Here is a 20,548-nt window from a genome sequence, read left to right on the forward strand (position 1 = left end):
GAAGAATATTTCTGACAAAGATTTTGCAAGTGAATCTATGACAGTCCAGTTGTTATCACAATTTGAGTACAAATCTTATTTTCTGACAAAGATACTGGAACTAAAGGTCACCAAGCCTATTTTGTTGGGAAAAAAGCAACATGAACTATAACTCCACAAACAGGAGAATAATGTTCTAGGTTTCTGTTACACTAAATAACACTAAATAACAATGGCAACATCTTGCCTTAAGGAACAATCTAATGCTTTAAGATGTTTAGTCCTTCTTTTTCCTGAACATATCAAGAATATAAAATGTTCTTATGTGCAAAATGAATGAATAAAAAATTTTATTTTCAAGACTAATGCATGGGAAAATCACCTTATCCAGATATCCATTTGCAACCTATAGGTTTTGTGTTTTTTCAGTAATGTCTATGTAATGAAACAGAGACACATGATTATTTAACATTGCACTGTTGGGGTTGAAGAACTGTTATCTTCACATAACACAGCACCGTCATTACACTTTTATTTCTCTCTTTTGCATAGTTCTGGGTACTCAGGAAATCTTGATAAGGCACTTGATGTATGTGCTACTGAACTCTGCTGCATGTGTGTATACCCATGGTCTCATCACAGAATAGCACCTGGGCACACAAGTAATCTTTGCACAGCCAAAGCCACCCTCAACCCTCTAAAATAATTTACAGTAAATAGAAATATCTCTGTGTACAAAGTCCAGTCTGTTTGGTGTTAACCTGTGACTTGTAAGGCCACGGTGTTCACCCTATCCCCACTTGGCGGGCATGCAGAGATGAGGAAACCACCAAGGATAGGAAGAATTGATTTTTTTTCCTCCCTCAAGAAAGGCTGGTTCTGTTCTGCCCATAAAATACATTAAGCAAATTGGCTTTTGCACTAGATCAAGTCTGTAATCCATGGAAGAAACAGTGCTCAAAGACATCAATGAAATCATTGTGCTACAGCCTGTGGATATTGTGCTGCCTCTCTTTCTGGTACCAATCTCCTGGGTTGAATTGGAACCTGTATGAGCTCTCCCCATTATTCCCAGCTGACTTCTGACCCAAGGACTATGATGCCTGGTTCATAGGCAGATCAACTCTCAAAAAAAAGGATCCTCATTTTCTAAATTCATGAGCTGAGTAACCTGGAAGTAAACAATTGGAACTTCCAGTACTTCCAACTGATGTAAAAACATGAGATATGGAGGGGGGATATAAACATGACTGTCTCCTTCTTTTATTAATCAAAGCATATCCAGGTATGATCTCAGTATTCTGGAAAGGGGCTAGAGAAACTGGATTGTTGTTTCAGTGATATTAGATCTGATTCTTTTAGTGACACCTACGTTGAATGAAATAATTTAGGGCCATAATAAAAAAAAATAAATTGAATTCTCAAAAGGCTAAAATGAAACCAAATTACCTAAGTCATGGAAACATTTCCATTCAGTAAGAGCACTTCAAATTTCACACTCCTTCCTCTGGCACACAGAGCTTATGCCTTACCATGTACCCAGAAAACAACCATTCATGGCATGGCAAAGTATGTCACCACCCATCTTGTCATGATCCTGGGCTAGGATCCAGGAAAAAAAGACAGCTCATCCTTCCTAAAAATCCTTGGAGAGCTTATCCAAGAAACATTTTCAGAGGAAATGTAACACACCCACATGTTCCTATTGACCCCAAGCCACAAGTGAAACTTTATGCGTGGGTATGGCTCACTGATTTTACTGAGGTGTTTCATATACACATATGAAGTGAAGTGTGAAGGTACATCAGAGATCAGATTTAGAGCTGTTAAATGCTTTTATAAACTCACCGGTGACCAGCCTCTGGTTTACTGCTCAAACACAGCTGAGTTAAGCAGATGCAGGAAATTCAATGCATCCTGGACACACTGGATTCACACTTCTCCATGAATTAACAGTGCCCGAGCAGCAGGTCTGGTGCAGTGTCAGATCCTGTGGTGTATGCCCTGCCATTGATAAGTTCACATATGGTCCCTCCAATATTCAGCACAATTCAGTCTCTCCAGACAAGTATAATTTAGTTCACAGATGTACAGCAGGTCTCATATGTTCTAGATAAAAAAGAGCAATTGCACGTTCTCAGATTATTTATATATGCAAATTCATTGTTATGTGAGGGTAATGGAAGTTTGTCAGCAACCCTATCAGACAGAGAAGAGGCCAGAGGAGAAAGCAGGAGCTGTGAAAGACTGACTAGTCGTAGTCTTGAAGTCATGCCAGCCCTCATGGTAGATAGGTGAGTCAGTCAGACAAGTATCAACAGACCCACCCAAGGGAAAAAAAAAAAAACAGTTGAAATTAACCTGTGTTAAAGCTCAATAACTGCATGGAAAAGTAAGGAGCAGTAAATATTATTTTGGTATTTTAAACATTTTGATCATAGCCAAAGCCAAGGCCCTGATATGGGAGGAAGAGCACCCAGGGTAAGTAACAGGCTGACCCCCGAGGAGCATACAGGCTAAGCAGGCAGGGCTGGGGACAGAAGAAAGGAAGAATTGTTATCCACATTTACAAAAAGAGCACAGCAATGCAGAGAGATTAAATGCTTGACTCAAGGTCACACAGGATGTCCAGGGCAAACCCCTGGAAATGAAATCTACATCTCAAGGTGCACCTTCCTATTTGTCACCTAGATGGGTTTAATTCATAAAGAACAATAATACAAATATTTTTAAAATAAATTAAGAAAGTGCCATTTCCCAACAAAACTTATACAGGCTTCCAGTTTAGCATTTCCATCTAATTTCTCAGTCTAGTAGCCAAAATTTCATTACAACTTTGAAAACATAACTGTAGCTGTTTTGTCTCATGCTGTAATGTGCATATTGCCAGAAGCACTCCTTAACACTTTTGCTCCATGAGAGGTGCCATACTTCCAGCAAGAAACAAAATTATTGACTAAAATTGCAACCATTGAACAGTGTCTTCTCTGTGCCTGTGTGTCTTTTGGCCTAAAAAAATTAAATACTCAGCATTAAGGGTTTGATCCTACTCCCACTTAAGGCAAAATTCCCACTGATTCCAATGGAAGAAGCCAGCCTTAAAAGAACTGGTGTTTTTTTATTTTCCTAAATTTCTGGCAGATCAATTCACGTGCAATTTGCAGCCCCAGAATACTGGATGAGAAACAGTGTCTCCATACATAATTTTAAATACTGAAGATTAAATCAATTTTATTATTACTGTGCTGATGGTGTACAAAGACGCAATAAAACCTAGATTAATTCAGGAAAACAGGTCTCTCAAGGCAATGTTAAAGGGATCAAGAAGGATTTCCACTATGAAAAGTGGCCAGTAAAGCATGTTCCAATATGTCATGCTATATGTCATAAATCCAAATATAAGGGTTTAAATTCTTCACATTTTGCCATGGTTCATACACAAGACAAAAAGCCAAAACAATGAACAACAAGCAAAACAAAGCATTTAAACAGACCCTAGAAGAATCACTGATAAAATGCTGTTCTTGAATAAATTATTTCTATTGACATTATTCTGCCTTGCAACTTTGAACAAAATTTGGAATATAGTATTTCAATCTTATTACTTTCCCTTAGACAAGTTATCCAAGTAGTCTTTAAATATGTTTTGTTAATGAAACTATGTCAAGCGTTCATCTATTTAGATGTTACTTATTTAATATCCCAAGTCAAATCACACCTTCTTTACCCCTAATTTATCATATTTTCTTCTATAATTCCAAGCAGAGACCATGAGCTCATCATACTTTTTCTTTCTATTTGGTTTATCATACTTATCTTGGGCTGCCAATGTACTTGTCACAAAGTAGGACTTGTAGATTGTGACTCCTGCTTTCTTGGCAGGACACTTAGAGTGCTGCTACTCAGCAACATTTTCATTTTCAGCATTTTCAAATTGCTGAAAATTTCTCCCAACATTACTTAAAGCATTTTTAGCTGAAATAAAAGTCAACAGAACATGTGGCTTCTGTGTGGGCTCTAAACTCTCCTCTTTTCCTATTTAATCTCAGATGGTAGCTAGATTAACAGTTGCTAACAATATGAACCTCCCATGTGGTTTCGTGACAAAGTATTTTGTAAACATGAATGACAGGTCACAGCTCTGGTGGGAGAAGGCTCAAGTCCTAAAAACAGAAAGCATTTTAGATCTAGGCAGAGCTAAGTGCCAATGAGCAGTCCTCCAGTCATTATCCCATCATGGTGAAAGGAAGCAGAACACATATTAGAACTCTAAGGGATCAAGTCATGTCAGGCACTGTCTATCATGAAAGAGATAAAAGTCATGGTAAAGACCTGAGTGCTAGGAACAGCAGCATAAAATATCAATATGGTTCACAATCCAAAGCTGTGCAAAAACAGGTGCTCAAGGCATCTGAATCTGGGGTAACAAAATATTTCAGTTGAACCAGTTGTCTCCTGTAGGAATTCAAAGAGCTTGCTTCCGGACAGATGCTGGATGTGAGCAGTTAATAAGTTAGGCTGTGTCTTCTTGGCTGTAGGCATTTTGTCTCCACCATTTGCAGAGAAGACTGTGTGCTACTGCTTATCATATTTTTCTATTGTGAAATAATAGTTCCAACACAATCAGTGAAGAAGAACAAGTGCAAACAGGTATTTATGCCTGTAAGGACACAGATCTGCTGAACAGAGAAGGTCAGTCAAATAAATTTCTCCCTGAGAATCAGGTGCAGAAGAAAGAACATTCAGATTCCCAAAACAAAGGCTAAGCCTGTGCAGATCCAGACATTATTCAGAAACAGACATGCAGATAAACACCATAAATGAAAAAATACTTTTTTCAATCTAACAGATAATGATGGCACAAATTAAAATTTGTATAAATTCCTTTTGAACAAGAAAAAAAAAATCCAGGAGATTTCTAATTATCAGAGGAGTAAATTAATAACTTTTTAATAGTAGTCATGGGTGAAGAGAAAAAAAAAAGCAATTAGGCAGGGATGAGCACAATGAGCAAACACTTAAGACTGTATCTAATAATAAGTGTGACTTAGTCACCCTATTTTTTGGAAGAGAATGAGTTAGTGGTGTGGACACAGGCCTGGACATGATTTTTTTTTTTTCTGCTCAACAAAACATATTTTCATATTTTGAAGGTGTAATTCAGTTCCCATTCAATAAATTCCAAATATAGATATAGGTATCTGGAAGAAGCACTCTGAGAATTATTTTAGTAATTGTAACAATATAGTTCACACCTATGAAAAAATGAAGTACTTAGAGGAGTTTTTGGTTATAATCAAAGAAAAAAAAATTTATTTGAGAGAATCTAATTCTTGCAAGAAACAACCAAGCTACCAAGCTAGTGTTTTGACTGAATTAACAATTAGTACAGAGAGCAGGTACTGCCTGAGGAATCAAAGTGTTTTAAGAGAGGAACATTTGTCTGAGCAACAGCAAAACATGAAAGGATGTGTACTTTAGCTGACATGTAAGTTTTGGAAATTATTTTGGTTCTCAATTGCTGATAATATGCTAGTACCTTCATACCAAGAATCATAAGTTTGTGCCTTGAAAATCATATGAAAAAGAAATTCACCAATGACCTGGGCTTAACTGTGTTCTAGTGAGCTCATGGTAAGATGTAGAATGCACATCTGCTTTTAAAATTACAATTAGCTAAATAACATATTCTTCTAATAATCCACCTTTTTTGTGATTTTCAAATGCATTAATTTTAAACTTATATGTCAAAGAAAAGTGCTGTCTCTGTGGTACAGAAATCACAGCTAAAGCTTTGCTCCTCCTATAACTCCTAAGTCCAAAGCCTTAAGAACTCAGCTGCATCTGGAAGAGCAACATCTTCATGTCAAAGTCCAAGACAAACACATTTAATGAACCTTCAACCTCCCTAGGCTCAGCTCTCACTCCCTGACTTTCAGGGCAGACCTCAGCTGAAACAACCAATTTGGACTCTCACCAGCAGGCTCTTTGTTAGAAATCAGCTCAGCCACCTGCAAAAGGCCTGATCTTCCCAGAGGAGACTCTGGAATGCTACAGTCCTAAGTCAGCATTATGTATCCTTACCATTTCAGATAGGCTTACCAACAGACACAGCCACGTGCAGTGAGCCTGCTGTATCTGACTGTGAGTGCACAAGTGATTGCATGCATCTCTACTCATCTCTCAGAGATGGAATGAACCATTGCTTCCTTCTTAGTTAGCACAGTGAACATATATTTTCTCTCCATCATTGTTAACTCAGAGAGAAACAGAACTGACTTCTCTGAAATTTGAGGGATTTTAAAGTTTCAGCAAGTTTAAAAGCTCCACTTGAAAATTCACAGGTCTTAAAATTGTTTTATAAATTGACTCATGTATGTACTTCAGAATGATTGAGAAAATGAAATTCTTGTCTATTTTTATCTAATCTGCTTTAAACATATTTTTCTCAAAATTCTTATTTCCTCCAGAGGAGGGAGATTTCCGACCAGTCTCCTCCTGTTCTCAGTAGATCAGCCCTTTCACCTTGTTGTTTTGGTTTTTTTTTTTTTAATAATAGTAGTCCCATTAGCTTCAGATGGGATTTAGTGTACTGGAATATAAGAAGCAGGACTTGGTCACTTGGAACCCTTGATAAGCACAAATAGAGAAATTTGCTCTGTGTCCATACACACTGCAGGTTCTGGGCACAGTGCTGTTTTCCCAGCCCAAATCTTCTCCCCAAAGCCTGCTGGCTCCAACAGAAATGCCTTGAAAACTCTGTGCAGACTCTGCCAGCAGTCCTGGAATGACATTATTCCCATTAAAGAATAATGACTATTCTCTAATTTTCATTGCAGATATATAACCACACTCCCTATGAAGTGTGACAGGCATGGGCTTTCCCTTAAAGATTTTTCCTCTCTCCTCAGGCATCTCAAGGTCTTGAACCTGGGATGGATGCTATGAAGGTACCAAATGGGATTCAAGAGCCTCTCCATTTTACAACCCTAAATCCCAAGTTCCTATTTCTCTTTATTAGACAAAGGGTGGTTGTCTCCCTGCCCCATCTCCATCTGAGCATATGTTTATGGGGGATAGGGATGTAGAAGTCTGTGGTCTTGGCAGAAATGCTCAGATTAGGCAAGATAATGCTGATTAAAGCATGTATGCTACTGGAGCATCAAGTACCCACAAAAATTTTGTAAGTACTGGGAAGTCAGATGGATTTCCTAAAGATCACGCTTATGGTTAAGTAACTTTTTCCTCCTAACATATACAAATATCTATTTGTATTGGCTTTGTTATCTACTGCTGGAATCCTCAGAAGCAAATGGATAACAACCCCTTGACCTTTTATTGACAAAAATTAAAAAAAGTCTGAAAGTCTTCTAAAAGAAAAATATTCTAAATATATCCTAAAAGGAATGTAAGTATATTCTGAAAGAAAAATTTTTCTTCTAAAAGACAAACTTAAGAGTGTATGGCAGTAAGTTATTGTAAAAGTATTACTTACATCTTAGGGCTATAAGGTTTTTAATTTTCCAAAGACAGCAAATGTCTTAAAAAGCTAAGCAAATCTGGTTTTCCACCAGAGTTAATAAAACAGAAATCAAGGCACAAATGGGTCAGAGGTGTCACAGCCACTGGAGCAAGGTAGTGCACAGGACATAGTAATGATATTCACACCCCATCCTTGAGACCATGGTGCTTCTGATCCACGTTTGTCTAAACCTTGAAGTGCTACAATAAATGAGGGAAGAAAAAGACATTGCTCACTTTTATTTTTGTATTACTTTGGATTTCTAACAAAGAGCATGAGTCAGCCCTGCTAAATGTCATGTTAAACGTATAAAGAACTACTGCAAAGCATTTTAATTTAGTCAAGCCACATGCCTTACAGAATAAACCCCAATTCTTTTTAAAGCATGAGTAAGAAGAATAAGACTTTTCCTGTCTGCTTTCTGCTGTCCTCAAAGGGGTTAAAAAAGCCTAACACAAAGGAGTTAAGCAACGCCTGAAACGGGATAATAAATGTGACACTCTCTGACTATCAGTAGCAAATATTTGAGCTTATCAAATAACGGAGGAAGTAGTTTAGTTACAAATAAACCAATCTCTCATAAAACAAGTCTTCACACAAGGTAATTTCATTGAACTGGAGACAGCTAAAGGCCACCAGCGGGCAGGACTCCCGCTCCCCGTGCGCTCCCCAATGGCCCCGCCTGATTAATGGGGTGGCCGAGTCCCGGGATGCCGGAGAGGGACAAGGGAGCCGGCCTTCCTATCAGTGGAGCGGCAATAAATAAAGCATGGCAGCGCTGGTGCGAGGAAGTGACTCATCCTCCTGGAACACAGCGGGGTTTGTGCTCTGCCCGGCCGCCCCCTCCCCCTCGGCCCCGGCTTCTCCGCGGCGGAGAGCAGCGTGTCCCAGAGACTGTGGTAGATGTCACCGCTTGGCACTGGCTGTGCAAAGAGAGGACAAATGTGTGCGTGTGCTGTGAGCAGGGACCAGGGCCTTAAAGCCACAGCGCTCGCTCGCTCGGGAGGGAGGGAGGATCTGCGCTGAGGCCAGGGCAGCAAACCCCTTCCAAAGGACACCTTCCAAACGGGAGGGAACGGCGCTCCTTCTCACCTTCGTGGCATCTAAACAATCCAGAGCGAAAAAAACCCAGCAACTTTGGCGAACGGCAACACACTTGCCTTCCAAAAATTATGTAAGAACATGAGCAGTTAAAACACAGGGGAGCTGAAGCAAAGGAGGGGATCTGAAGGAGAAGGAGCTGCACCATGCCCATGGCTGTGCTGGGAGCTGCAGTGTGCTTTGGCCTCGGGGTTAACACCAGCCAAGCCCCGTGCTGCTGCCAGGAGGGCTGAGCCACACTCCTCTCTCTGCACAAGATCCCAAACCCTCCCCAGCAGCTTCTTCTCAAGGGACATGACCCTATGTCTGCACAAGAACCAATGCAAGTACAAGGCTGCTTGGGGAAAGGATGGTAGGATTATTCTCCTGATGGCAGTGCACCTGTAGGGTCGGTTCTAGGGTGGACTCCTGTTTTTATCATGATGGGAGTATGTGACCATAATGTAAGCACGCAGGAAAACCATTCATACATCAAATAAATTCATTTTCTTCCTCTGACTAAACAGTAAGTATTAGTAATAAAAAAATATTTTCCCTACATTTGTTTTCTGGGCCGAACATGGCTACATAATTCATAGTACACTAATTAAACAAATTTTTGGATTTTGTAACTCCACATGCTTCTATGTAAACTTGTGAAACACATTTGCAAAAGGTAAAAGAGACTGATAGCTTCATTTCAGACTGCAATGAAAACTTATAAAGGATGATAATATATGAAATATTACAGAAAATCAGACATTCTGGTATTTGAGAATATAATATGGTGTTATTCATGTACATATATCTTATATCAGTGAGTCTTTTTCTGTATTTATACATTTGGATAGAATCTGATGTAGATATATAAGTTAAAATACGTGAGTATAAAAGCAGACCCAAAAGAGATCATATAACTGCCTTAGTGTTTGAAGTAAACCTTTTCCCCATCCCTGCCCGTTTTGTTGAATCTATTAATTATAAAACTGGAAAACTCCATTAGCACCTTGATGTTCAGTCCTGAATGTGGGCTTATCTTTGCTGGCTAAAAGTCAAACAGTATACAAACACTTCTCAAAGTAAATGTAAGTGCATCACCTGATACAGCATGAAATCACCTGGTCAGCTACTGTTTTCACCACTTTTGCTGTTTCTAGGGCAAAACAGATTTTAGTGCCTTTTAAAATAGTTTTGAATGATAGCAAAGATTGACTTTAGTGAGCTCATTAATGTAATCTGTGATTTCCACTAACAAAAGCAGTTGAAAGGTACTGTCTCAGCTGCCAGAACTACAGTGGAGTTGGTTGGAAGGCTCCCTCTTTGCTGAAGGTGGATTTTGCCTGGGGCAGCTGAATCACAGGGCATCTGATCCACCTCTCCTTGCCCAAGGCTGTTGCTTTTAGCAGGAACTGCTCAATAGAGGATGCAGTAGGTCTTCAGGAGCCCTGGATAATGTTTTATATACCAGGCTAGGAACTGAAGAAGTAGAAGCTTATCTGCCCCATTAGAAGTGATAATTTCTCCATAGACAAAAAAATCAGCTGCCTGGAATGGAGGTGGGGGACAAGGTTCTTTAGCTGTGAAAAATAAACCCTTCTGCAATCTTAAAGCCTTACACTCAAATGATCAAAAGGAAATTCTGAATCTACCTTTTGGCTAGACATGTTGCTAACTTGAATCCTGAGGGAGTCATGGAGAGCAGTAGGCTTCATAGCTGTGTAGGCTGTAACTGGTTTGAAGGTGGCAACAAGAGAAAATTAAAAAGAAAGGCATACAGATCATATGTGGGAAAAGCCAAACAAATCCCTGTCACTCCACAGGCTGGTTAGGCCCAGGTTCATCTACACAGATCACCTCCCTTGCCCCCTTCATTTTAAAAAAAGAGTTCCTATGTAAATGGTGTGGGAGGGATAAACTGATATATGTATCTACAATATATATACACACATATTGGCGTTTCCCCCTCTTCCAATCTCCACACCATTGCCTGGCTTTGTTTCCAACTAAAACATACCCTCTGTTAGTTAGAGCTTTTCTAATCCTTTAATAAACAGCTGAAATACTTCTTAAAAATTCCGTCACAACTTGTCCCGATGCACGTCAGCCTCAGCTGCACACTCGCATGAGGTGGGGCAGGTGGGAATGAGAGGCCTTATAAAATGTAACATAAACAGTGTCATCTCTGCTGGGACTGAAAAGAAGAGTCCACAACAGAATCAGCCCTAAGTTGTATCCCAGGGCTAGAACCACTATTGCAATTCAACACATAGGGTCTGTGAAAGCTGAAACAAATCCCTCTATCCTGTACCCAGTCTGCTAGATGAAAACTGCATGCAACACGGTGCTGGTGTTGAAAGAAAACGCTGTTCCTGTTTTATGTTTATCCTCTGAATATTGCTGGTGAGGCAATGCCGCAGTGCAAGGGTTAAGGGCTCTCAGAGAGCCATGGCAGCTCTTTTAGCTGGGGGCGGAGACGCAGCAGAATGGAGGCCTGTGCTGCTTTCCCTGGGAAGCTTTTAGATTAGTGTGCTTCCAGCTGCATTTCCTTGAAAGTGATTTAGCTTCAGCCCATATCAGAATCCTTTCATGGATCCTATTCAAAATAAAGTGCTTTAAGAAAAGCACTGTGATGGAGTTTAAAGTAATCCAAAAAGTATGGGTTGGCTTAGAATTTCTGTTACAGCTAAAAGGGCCAGGATTCAGGACAGGAGGATAACTGAAATTATGCCTCCTGTACATACTAAGCCCTTTTTGACCTAAGGCATTTACCACAAAGAACAGGAGGCTTCATCACCTCTCACAGGGCTTACAGTAAGGGAGGTACTTTTTATGTCCCACTAAGACTTGTTTCATTACAACATATCCTTCGAAATTATGTTGAATTAACTCTCTCTGGGAACACTGTCTGTCATGCCACCCATGATAATTTATTTTGGTTTTAAGTACAATTGTGGAAACATTGTCCCATTTGTTACCTCAGAAACTGTAGATTTTTTCAAGCATAACTGTTGTTTAAATAATGATTATTGTTTTTAGTATCAAACCAAGAGCACAGACATAGCTTTTAAAATATTAAATGTTCATGAGCAGTGCTTATCCTGTGAATTAAAGCCAGGCATATGTTCTTGGAGAATTATTTCTTTAAATTACAAGACTGCCAAGTGGCCAACTGAGAACAATTAAGAAAAATGTCATTGTTCTGGGCTGAGAGAGTAACAGAGGAGACATCTACACTGCAGAGCCTAGGAGCCATTCCAAGTCCCCACCCCAGGAGCAGACTCTTGCTGTGTCCTTGATCCCAGTGGACCTCAGTCCAGGCACCTGCTCCACATGAATGCTGCTCTAAGGATCATCAGGTGTGGGTATTGTGGAGACCTGGAGAGGGCTGTGATTAACCATGGGCATTGCTAGAGATTTATTATCTGAAAGAGAGCTGTGATCTAAGTAAGCAAACTGGACAATGGGCTGGAGAGAACTGATGGAATACATACTGAGCAACGGGATTTGCATGAGTCTTCCTGGTTGTTCTCTTGTACATTTTTCTTCGAGATGAAGCAGCAATTTCTTAAATTACTGGAGTGGGGTTTTGTTAGATGGTGTTTACTAAGCTGAAAGACAAATGAAAGAAGGGAAATGACACAAAATGAAGAAGCTTGGAACAGTAGTGGAATGAATCCAAAGCAAAGACAGCATGCAGGAAAACGCTACAGGAGGCTTGTGCTTATCCTGACCACCAATGCAAAGTATGTCAAGATGCTTAGGGTGTGGCTAAAAAGATCTAATAGCAGTTCAGGGGCTGTGAGAAGATGGGATGGAGTGGACTATTTTGATATCAGACCCTGGTCCTCTCCCTGTACCTCTCATAGAAGCAGCGATAATATTTTGAAAATGTAAGCATTTTTATTCCATAGCTTTTGTAGGAACCACCCTATTGGAAAAGGTCACCATCAGATTGTGAGGGAAACTGGCAGATCAGTTAGAATTTGCATGGTTAAATGCCAAAACCACTACCAAACCCACTACTACTTTATAGAAGAGTTTTATCAATTCTTATTCAAGTTGCATGGCAAAGGAACACAGCAAGACACATTTTTAGGGACCAGAAAGCACTAATTGCTTTCCCAATCCCTATTTTAGAAAGAAAATGTATTCCTAAAAACTACAAGTGTGCTTGACACAAATCAGATCTTCTGATTTGAATAGAGCAACACAGATGCCTAAGTCCTGGCAAAGGAAGAGCAGAATAGGGGTACACTGACATGATTTTTCAAAGACAATTTCAATATTTTTCATTTTGCTTGGGAATATTTGTTTGTTCCTAATTGCTCACTTCCTAGTCCAGTTGCTTCAGTATGAACAATACATAACTGGGTGTATCCTGCTAAATAAAATAGTAATATTTTCCATGTACTTAGCATTCAATAAGATAGCTGAGAATTGTGTCTCATTTTTTCTGCCATAGAATAATGCTGGACCTTTTCTGAGCAAAGTTAGATTGTTAGGATGCCTCCCACATAGTACAATTACCAAGCTTTAAAATAAACTATGGTTTCCATTGATGCTGCTTTTCCCTGTTCTATTCCATGCTATCTCTCTTCCCCATTCCAGCTGCAAATGAACTCTTGGATATGGCATTGAGAGTTTTAACATTGAGGTGCACTCAGCATCTGATATTAGATCTTATTCTGAGTCTACAGCTTTCTATCTCATTCTACATTAAAATTAGTTTGGAACTATGTGTTTTGTGCAGCTTCATCCAAGTTTTCCTTTTTTCTTCAGGTTGAGCACATGAAAAAAGTATGTGAATGCTTCACCTGGCAACCACCTTGCAGCCCCAGCTCAAGAACCTACTCCGATTTCATTAGGACTTCAAAGGAAAATATCACACAGCTCTGTTGCACAAATGCTGTAGACTGGTGAGAGGCAGCAGTGAAGAGGTTAAAGATACACTAACATGATCCAGATTTCCATTTTGTACCTGAATTTGTGAGCAAGAAGGCTTTGAAGACACACAAGGGAGAAGAGGTGGATTCTGGAGATTAAAGGGGAAATTATTTTCTTTAGGTCCATAGCAAACATTTAGAAAGAATTTCTTTTACACCCCAAATGACTTAGATTATATTAACTGGCTTTTAGTATCCCCACAAGTATGTTCTTCCCCCAAGAAAGACATTTCCTGGGGCTGGGGGAGTGCAGGAGGGAGGGCAGAAGGCGGGAGAATGAGGATATTCGATGTATTGCGGTATGTCTGGAATCCTCTTATCTGTAGCAAGACTGAGAACACCTGGACAACACTTGCCTTCCTCCCCCACCCACCTGTGCAAATTGCTAAGCACACTGAAGCTCAAAGCAGTGCACCATACTCCAGTCACATCACAGAGATCCATTGTGACTTCTCCATAGATCAAAGAAAAGCCATTGCACATCTTTGCACAAGTACTGAGGGAGGCAGTTGTGAAGGGGTTAAAAGATCAAGTTCTGCTATAAAGATAACAGGAACTGGTGAAAATGCAGCAGATGTTCCATGTGGAGGCACTTAAGTTTACAGTCCCACCTGTGTCAGTTTAGTACCTTTAAAAGCAATCTCCTGTTCGTTTGTGAGGGAGAAGAGAAAATCAATGTTCAAATCTCACCATCTTCTCACAACATCCACATCCCACACTGAGGAAAGGGAGGAGGGGATGGGATGAGCAAGACAAGAGGGCTGAAATTGAGATTTAAGGACGAATATACAGAGATTTATGCAAACACACATCCCGATGTGGAAAGTCGGCCATTCTTTTATGTGTAAGGCAACTCATGTTCTGTGCTGGGGAGCAGCAGCCCAATCTCAATGTCAGCATTTAGAACATCTTAAGAGAAGCATGAACAATAACTAGTCATGTCACAGAGTTTTATGTCCTTCTTTTTGTTTCCTTCCTTCCTGCTCACATTCTTACATCCTTTCCAAACAAACCAACTTTATTTCATTATATGTATTGAATGACTTTAAACAAAACAAAACAAAAGATATATTACAATATTTTATAGAAATTTTATAGAAATATGCAACCAGACAGATAAAGGCTGACGCTGAGTATGGTCCATCACACTATCAGACACCAGAGGGTCCACGTGGGAAAGTTCCATGATAGTATTTTATTTCCATTTATGTGTCCATGGTTCAAATAGCTAACAGGGTAAAACCATATGGTTACACAGAGTTGTGGGTTTGTTTCTGTTCAGTCTGTACTAAGGAGAAGAAAACACAGTCTGTAGGTCATATCCAGGGACACTGGATATAAAATCCTGCTTCCTTTTTCTAGACTTGTTGGTTACAAAGAAAGGCTCCCAAGTGTGGCTGCATGCAGCTGATACATACATATGTACATACCCACGATCCTTGGCATCCTGAAGAGCTCACAGGCTGCTGAATATCCCCAAACACATTTCTGCATCACTGCTGGTTGCTTTCAACAAGCAGCAGGGAAGAGGCAGAAATGCATATCTCAAAGAACTGAAATGAAGAGTTGGTGGAATGAGGGTAATATGGAGCTTGAGAATTGTGATCTTAAAAGGGAGTAAATTGTTCAGCTGAGTGATGCCGATCTCTCTGTGAACTTCCACTGACATCACTGGGATAGTGTTGTGCTGGAAAGTATGCAATTTGTGTATTTATACTGTGATCCAGGAACCATAATTTAACATGGAATTCAACCCTCTGTGCTTAAATGACTTTGACACCCTGAGGCTAGAGCAATTCAAAGAACAAAACAACTACTGTCTCCTCAGGCAGGCATGGTTCTTAAAAATATAACGTTACACAGAAAACAAAGGTAGAATAGTTTCATAACTATGTACAACACACCTTAGCGCCTTGTCTTATGCCAGATGTCTCCTCACTGCTGGCTATCTGCCATTTGCACCAGTCTCCCATTTCAGGTCTTGGCATAACCCAAGTCACTCCTTCTCGTGACCTATCTGAAGGAGGAGTTAAAACCAAGCAGTAGCTGGAGGGTAACCATGAGGTACCTGCTTGCAAAGGAGTTTGCCTCTCTAGCCAGCACACCAGAAATATTTATTTGATTTCCAGCTTTGTGACTGTGCATGAAAATGGCTTGTGTGTTTTCACTTTTATACCTCAGTTTATCTACCTTCTGCTTTTTCCCCTCATGCAACCATCACTTAAAGAAAACACTTAAAATGTTTCATGTTGAAAAACTGGGATTTTAGCATCACAGGATGGTTTTAGCACAGCAATTGTTGCTCAAGACCTAAGGCTGCAGTAGCAGAGAGGTGCTAGCAAACAAGAGCACCTCTGACTTTATCTGCCCAGCTAGGTGTAGACAAACAAATACACAGGATTGCATAGGTACAAGCTACCTTGTTGTCAAGTGCAACATTACAGTGTTTAAGAATAGCTTGGCACAGTAGCTGCAATACTTTATTAATATAGTTTCTTCAAAGTTCATGTCACAGAGAAACTGGCTGCTACTCTCCACCCCCCTAAATCAGGTGCCTTTTCTGGAAATATTTGTGTGTCTGAAAGGAAACACTGTTCACAGTGAAGTATTTGCAGAGTTCAAAGCTCACCAATGGAGAACAACTTCTGGTCCAATGCTAACAACCATGGCTCTGACTGTGAGAACAGGCAACAACCTCATCCTGCAGCTGCCACCTGTGTAAGGATTCCAGAGGTAGAACCCCATGGGTTCACTTTCACATCCAGAAATCTCATGAAATCAGGAAGGCGCAGTCATTTCTAATTCCAGATGAGCTGCCTCAAAAGCTCACAGCATGCTCCTTAGAAATGTAACTGAGAAACCCTGAGAAATTCCATTTCTTTCTAGAAGGCACTACTCATGATGAAATGTTGCTGGGTCTGGCCACAGTGAGATCCTCCAAAAGATGAAGAGGTGGATTTTTTTTCCCCCATTGCTTTCCTCCATGCTATCTTGCCCTATGTTATCAGTAAGGTTGCTGGTGGGGATGAGACCTTTCAGACACCTTGCAGGCAGTTCTGGGGCTATACCCATTGCTTATTTGGGTACAGGAGACTTCTGAAGCTCCATGAGAGCACACTGGCTTTCCTGGCAGACTGACCAAGCCTCCTGTTTTCCCCACTTCCATCTTCAGAATCAATAATTTCAGTCTCTTATTGTTTCTGTTATATAGCTATAAATTCCCTTTGTTTATTTTGCCTGTAATCCTATTTCTCTCCCCTACCAGACCCAATGGTTTACACTAGGGAGTGTTGCCAAGGGCCTCTAAGCCTGTTTATTAGAGAAAGGCCTTTTGCACTGCAGTGTCCCTGGGGAAGGATGGAGGTGTGGGCTCCAGCCGCCTTCCCCCACCCCTCTCCATCCCCTCCAGGAGCCTGAGGGGCCCATCACAGGATCCAGGATCCCTGCTGTGGTACCCATTACTGGCCCTGTCCATTCTTCCCACATTGTGCAAAAGGATTTTAGTAATATACACTACAGACGTGCAGATAGCAGGCTATCTGCTTATTAACCTTTTAGGGTGGAAAGACAGACTTGTTAAGGGGTCTGGGGTGAGAGCTGAGGCAGTATCTCCAGAAGCTCCTTGCAGCAGGATTTGTGTCCCTGCTTGTGCCCGCCTCTTTTGTGGCTCTGGTGCCCTGTGGACTCTGCCACTGTGCAGTGATCAGTGGTGGGCTGGTGAGCTAGGGTTTCTTAGGGAGTCAAAACGCCTGGACAGGACTGCCATGAATAACACATTTTCCCACTAATAGCTGCCTGGATATGGCAGAAACTCCCTCAAGCCCTCTCCACGTACTTTCCTTCTCTTTTGACTCCAATGTAATGCCCAATATATCTCTACTAATGAATCTTTCGAGGCTGAAATCCTCATGCTTGGTTCCTACCACAGTACTTTTTTTCTGCTAAAAATAGCTCTGTGAGCACCAGTTATCAGGTGGTTACTCTCTGAGGCATGGACTGCACTTACTGAAACTTGCAGGATTGGGATCTACTTCACAGAGTCTTTTGGTGCTTTGTTTTTAAAGACCATTCCCCTCCCCCACTCCCTTTTTCTTTTTCACTGACTTGCTCCTTCCTGGCAGGCAAGTTACCATAGAAAAGATTCTTAACTTGCTCTATATCTGATACTTATTTATGTTTTCTTCTCAATTACTGTTAGCCAAGAAATAATTCTCTGCTTTATCTACAACTGAAACCAGAAAAAAAGCAGAGAGCACAGGCCACAGTTTCAGGACTGTAAAGGGTTTTCTCTTGCTTTTTCTTTGCTGTGGTTATGTGCTTTTTCCATTTTTTAAGATGAATAAAGATTACTGCAGCACTGAATTAAAATATTTGCTATAGTGTAAAATGTTTGGGTTTTGAAAAGTAGAGAAAACTTATTAAATGCTTTTCAAAAAGTTTTTCCCACTGACCACAAATGGAAACTCTTGAGTTCTCATGGTAAAATCTTGCGCTTTTGATGTTGATCAGAAGGGGTCCTTTGATGCCTCTTGTTTATTGTTGAGAAGAAGCAGAATGGAAGGAAGCAGAATCACTTAATACACTCCTGTTTATATTCCTGTTTTCTTTTGGGATGGCATTTGAACAATTTCAAGTAGATTAACTCATTACCTTAAAGCAGAGTATCACCTGGGAGAGCAAGAGGACAATCTGCTGAACGAGTCCAGTTTTATGCCCAGTTTTGCTGTCTAGACTTGCACTGAAGAGAGGTAGATTTATGAATTCTGGAGAATGTAGTGGTTAGCTTTGCTGAGTACAAAAGGGGTCACAGTGGTAGTATGGATGCCCACACAACAGTGGTTGCATACTTGCATGTAGCATCTAGTACATTAATTACAGTTTAGCCAGAATCCTGCAACACAGACAGAATTTCTCTGACTCTCTAAGGTCAAAATAAATAGTGATTGCCTCTGGCAGTACAGCATTTACGAAATCAAATGCATGTGTTCTATATCTGTAGTGCTACACATGTACCACTGTTCTATAAAAGTGCATCTGTGCCTTATCTTGGATCGGATGTCATCATCATCTTTGTATGGCATTTACTGGCAGGATACCATTAGAAATTAAGAAAACATACACTTATTACTGCCCAGCATTTATCTCCGTATTGCTAATAAGAACCAGATCTGTAACATCTGAATCCCCTTAAATAGTATGAACTAGCATGTGGCCAAGCTGCTGGTTACCAGGCTGACCGGGGCTTGCTGCTCTTGTCTGCTCTTTTACTCCGGCCTCACCTGGCATACCAAGTGCCAGTGATCCACTCAATTTGCATTCTAGAAGGCAGAAGGAGTCTGAAGTGGTAATTAGGCTCTCGATTGCCCTGCAAGTTTTACTACCGTAGATATCCAGAATCTGATTCTCTCTTGCAGGTTAACAATGTGCTGGGCAGAGCCGTTATTTTCAACAAAGGTGCAGATTTGCACTTGTAAAGGAGGACTGATGCTGTCAGATGATAGAGATAGAAGAAAGGTAAACTTTTATTCTTCAGCTGACCCCAGAAAACTGCAGCTCTAAATGTATACTCTAGACCTGAGATTGTCGTGGTTTATGGTCATGTAAAATTGCTTAAATAGTTAAAACAGAATCTTCCAAAAAAAACAAGATGCAGAAAAAACCTTATCTTGTTTCAGGTGACTGGGATGTCTTTCCTCTTGCTGTTGTCCATTTGTTTGAAATAGAAACAAACAAACAAACAAACAAACAAACCCCCCCCCCCCAAAAAAAAAAACAAACAACAAAAAAACCCAACAAAACAAACTTGAATCAGCTAACCAGGAGAGAACAGCCCAACTGGGAGACCTTCCAGCTTAGATAAACGTGCAAAATGGCTCAGAGGGAATGAGGCAATAATGCTTCTTCCTCTACTTGCAAAACACTCATTGTTTCCTCTTTCCTGTAAGCTAGGGCAACTGGAAAATACAGAGGAGTGTTGACTGGTACACTAAGGGAGAGATCAATATCACTCACTTCAGAGGTTTTGAGATGTGTATCTATTTATTCCACCTGCTGTGAACTTTTGTAGAGTTTTTACTGTAGAGTATTACCTGCAGTAGAGACATTTCTTCAGATGTCAGAGGAAGTAGGACTAAATTTATTTTACAAAGCCAGCAAGAATGCCAGGACCAACCATGAAATGGAATTTCCTAGTAGAACTATTCACTCATATTTGACAGGAAATTTTAATAGCTAAATTTGTATTGATTGACATAGCAAATGCATAAAAAGTGAAGGTATTTCCCCAGGTTTCACAGCAGCATGTTTATCCATGTGATGGATAAACATTGCAAATCTACATGAAGGACATCCAAAAGTAATAATTAAGGACAAAAGTCTGAGCTGAGGTCTCAAATTCTCTAAGCAGTGGAAATACAACAAACATAGCACATACCAACAAACATAGCTCAGTTATGCCCATCCTTAAGTAGTTTCCATCTCCCTAGCTCAGTCAAATTGCACAAATACCCTTAAGCAATGGTACAGTACTGGCCACTTTAATGTCTGATTCATGTCTGTGGAATAAGTCTTTGTCTTACACCTACTGAGAGAGTGTGGTATAGAAATGTAGCTGATTTTCAAGTGTAGCAAAGTCTAGTTTTGAAATGAGTAGCTAAATCTTCACATTTATATTTCCAGGCAGTACAAAGGCCATTTTCTGGGATTCATATGGAATTCTCCATGGCAGTCACTGTCTGACAGTAATTGCACTATCATGAGGCCACATTTATTTGAAACTAGGCTATTTGGCTGCCTTAACCTATTTTGATTTGCTTTCCATCCTTGTACATCCCTCAAGACTTCACATTAGTAGCTGATGGATCCAAATGCTGGTGCTTTTCTACTTGTTCTTTCTCTGGTAGTAGCAACTTGAGTAGTCATTTGAGCAGTTTGTCAATCAAAGATGCTTCTTCCTCATTTTTTGTAAAAGATATTTTTTTTCACACAGTGATAAAATGTGTGTGATATCTGTGTGATAAAATAT

General features: G+C 40.2%; 1 long non-coding RNA gene across 3 annotated transcripts; it reads right to left on the reverse strand.

The window, feature by feature from the left end:
- Positions 1-627: 627 nt before the first annotated feature.
- On the reverse strand, positions 628-13,903 carry LOC135295399 (uncharacterized). 3 transcript variants are annotated; one of them, XR_010357473.1, is made up of 6 exons: positions 13,708-13,903; positions 13,560-13,613; positions 12,073-12,189; positions 10,231-10,310; positions 9,680-9,734; positions 7,508-7,701 (listed from the first exon to the last, which is right to left on the reverse strand). It is a non-coding gene; the product is annotated as an uncharacterized LOC135295399 (long non-coding RNA). The 3 variants fall into 3 exon arrangements; XR_010357471.1 differs by lacking the exons at positions 7,508-7,701; positions 9,680-9,734 and adding an exon at positions 628-2,088; XR_010357472.1 differs by lacking the exons at positions 7,508-7,701; positions 9,680-9,734 and adding an exon at positions 9,810-10,126.
- Positions 13,904-20,548: the final 6,645 nt, after the last annotated feature.

The sequence above is a fragment of the Passer domesticus genome, chromosome 2 (assembly GCF_036417665.1).
Source record: "Passer domesticus isolate bPasDom1 chromosome 2, bPasDom1.hap1, whole genome shotgun sequence".
NCBI lineage: Eukaryota > Metazoa > Chordata > Aves > Passeriformes > Passeridae > Passer > Passer domesticus.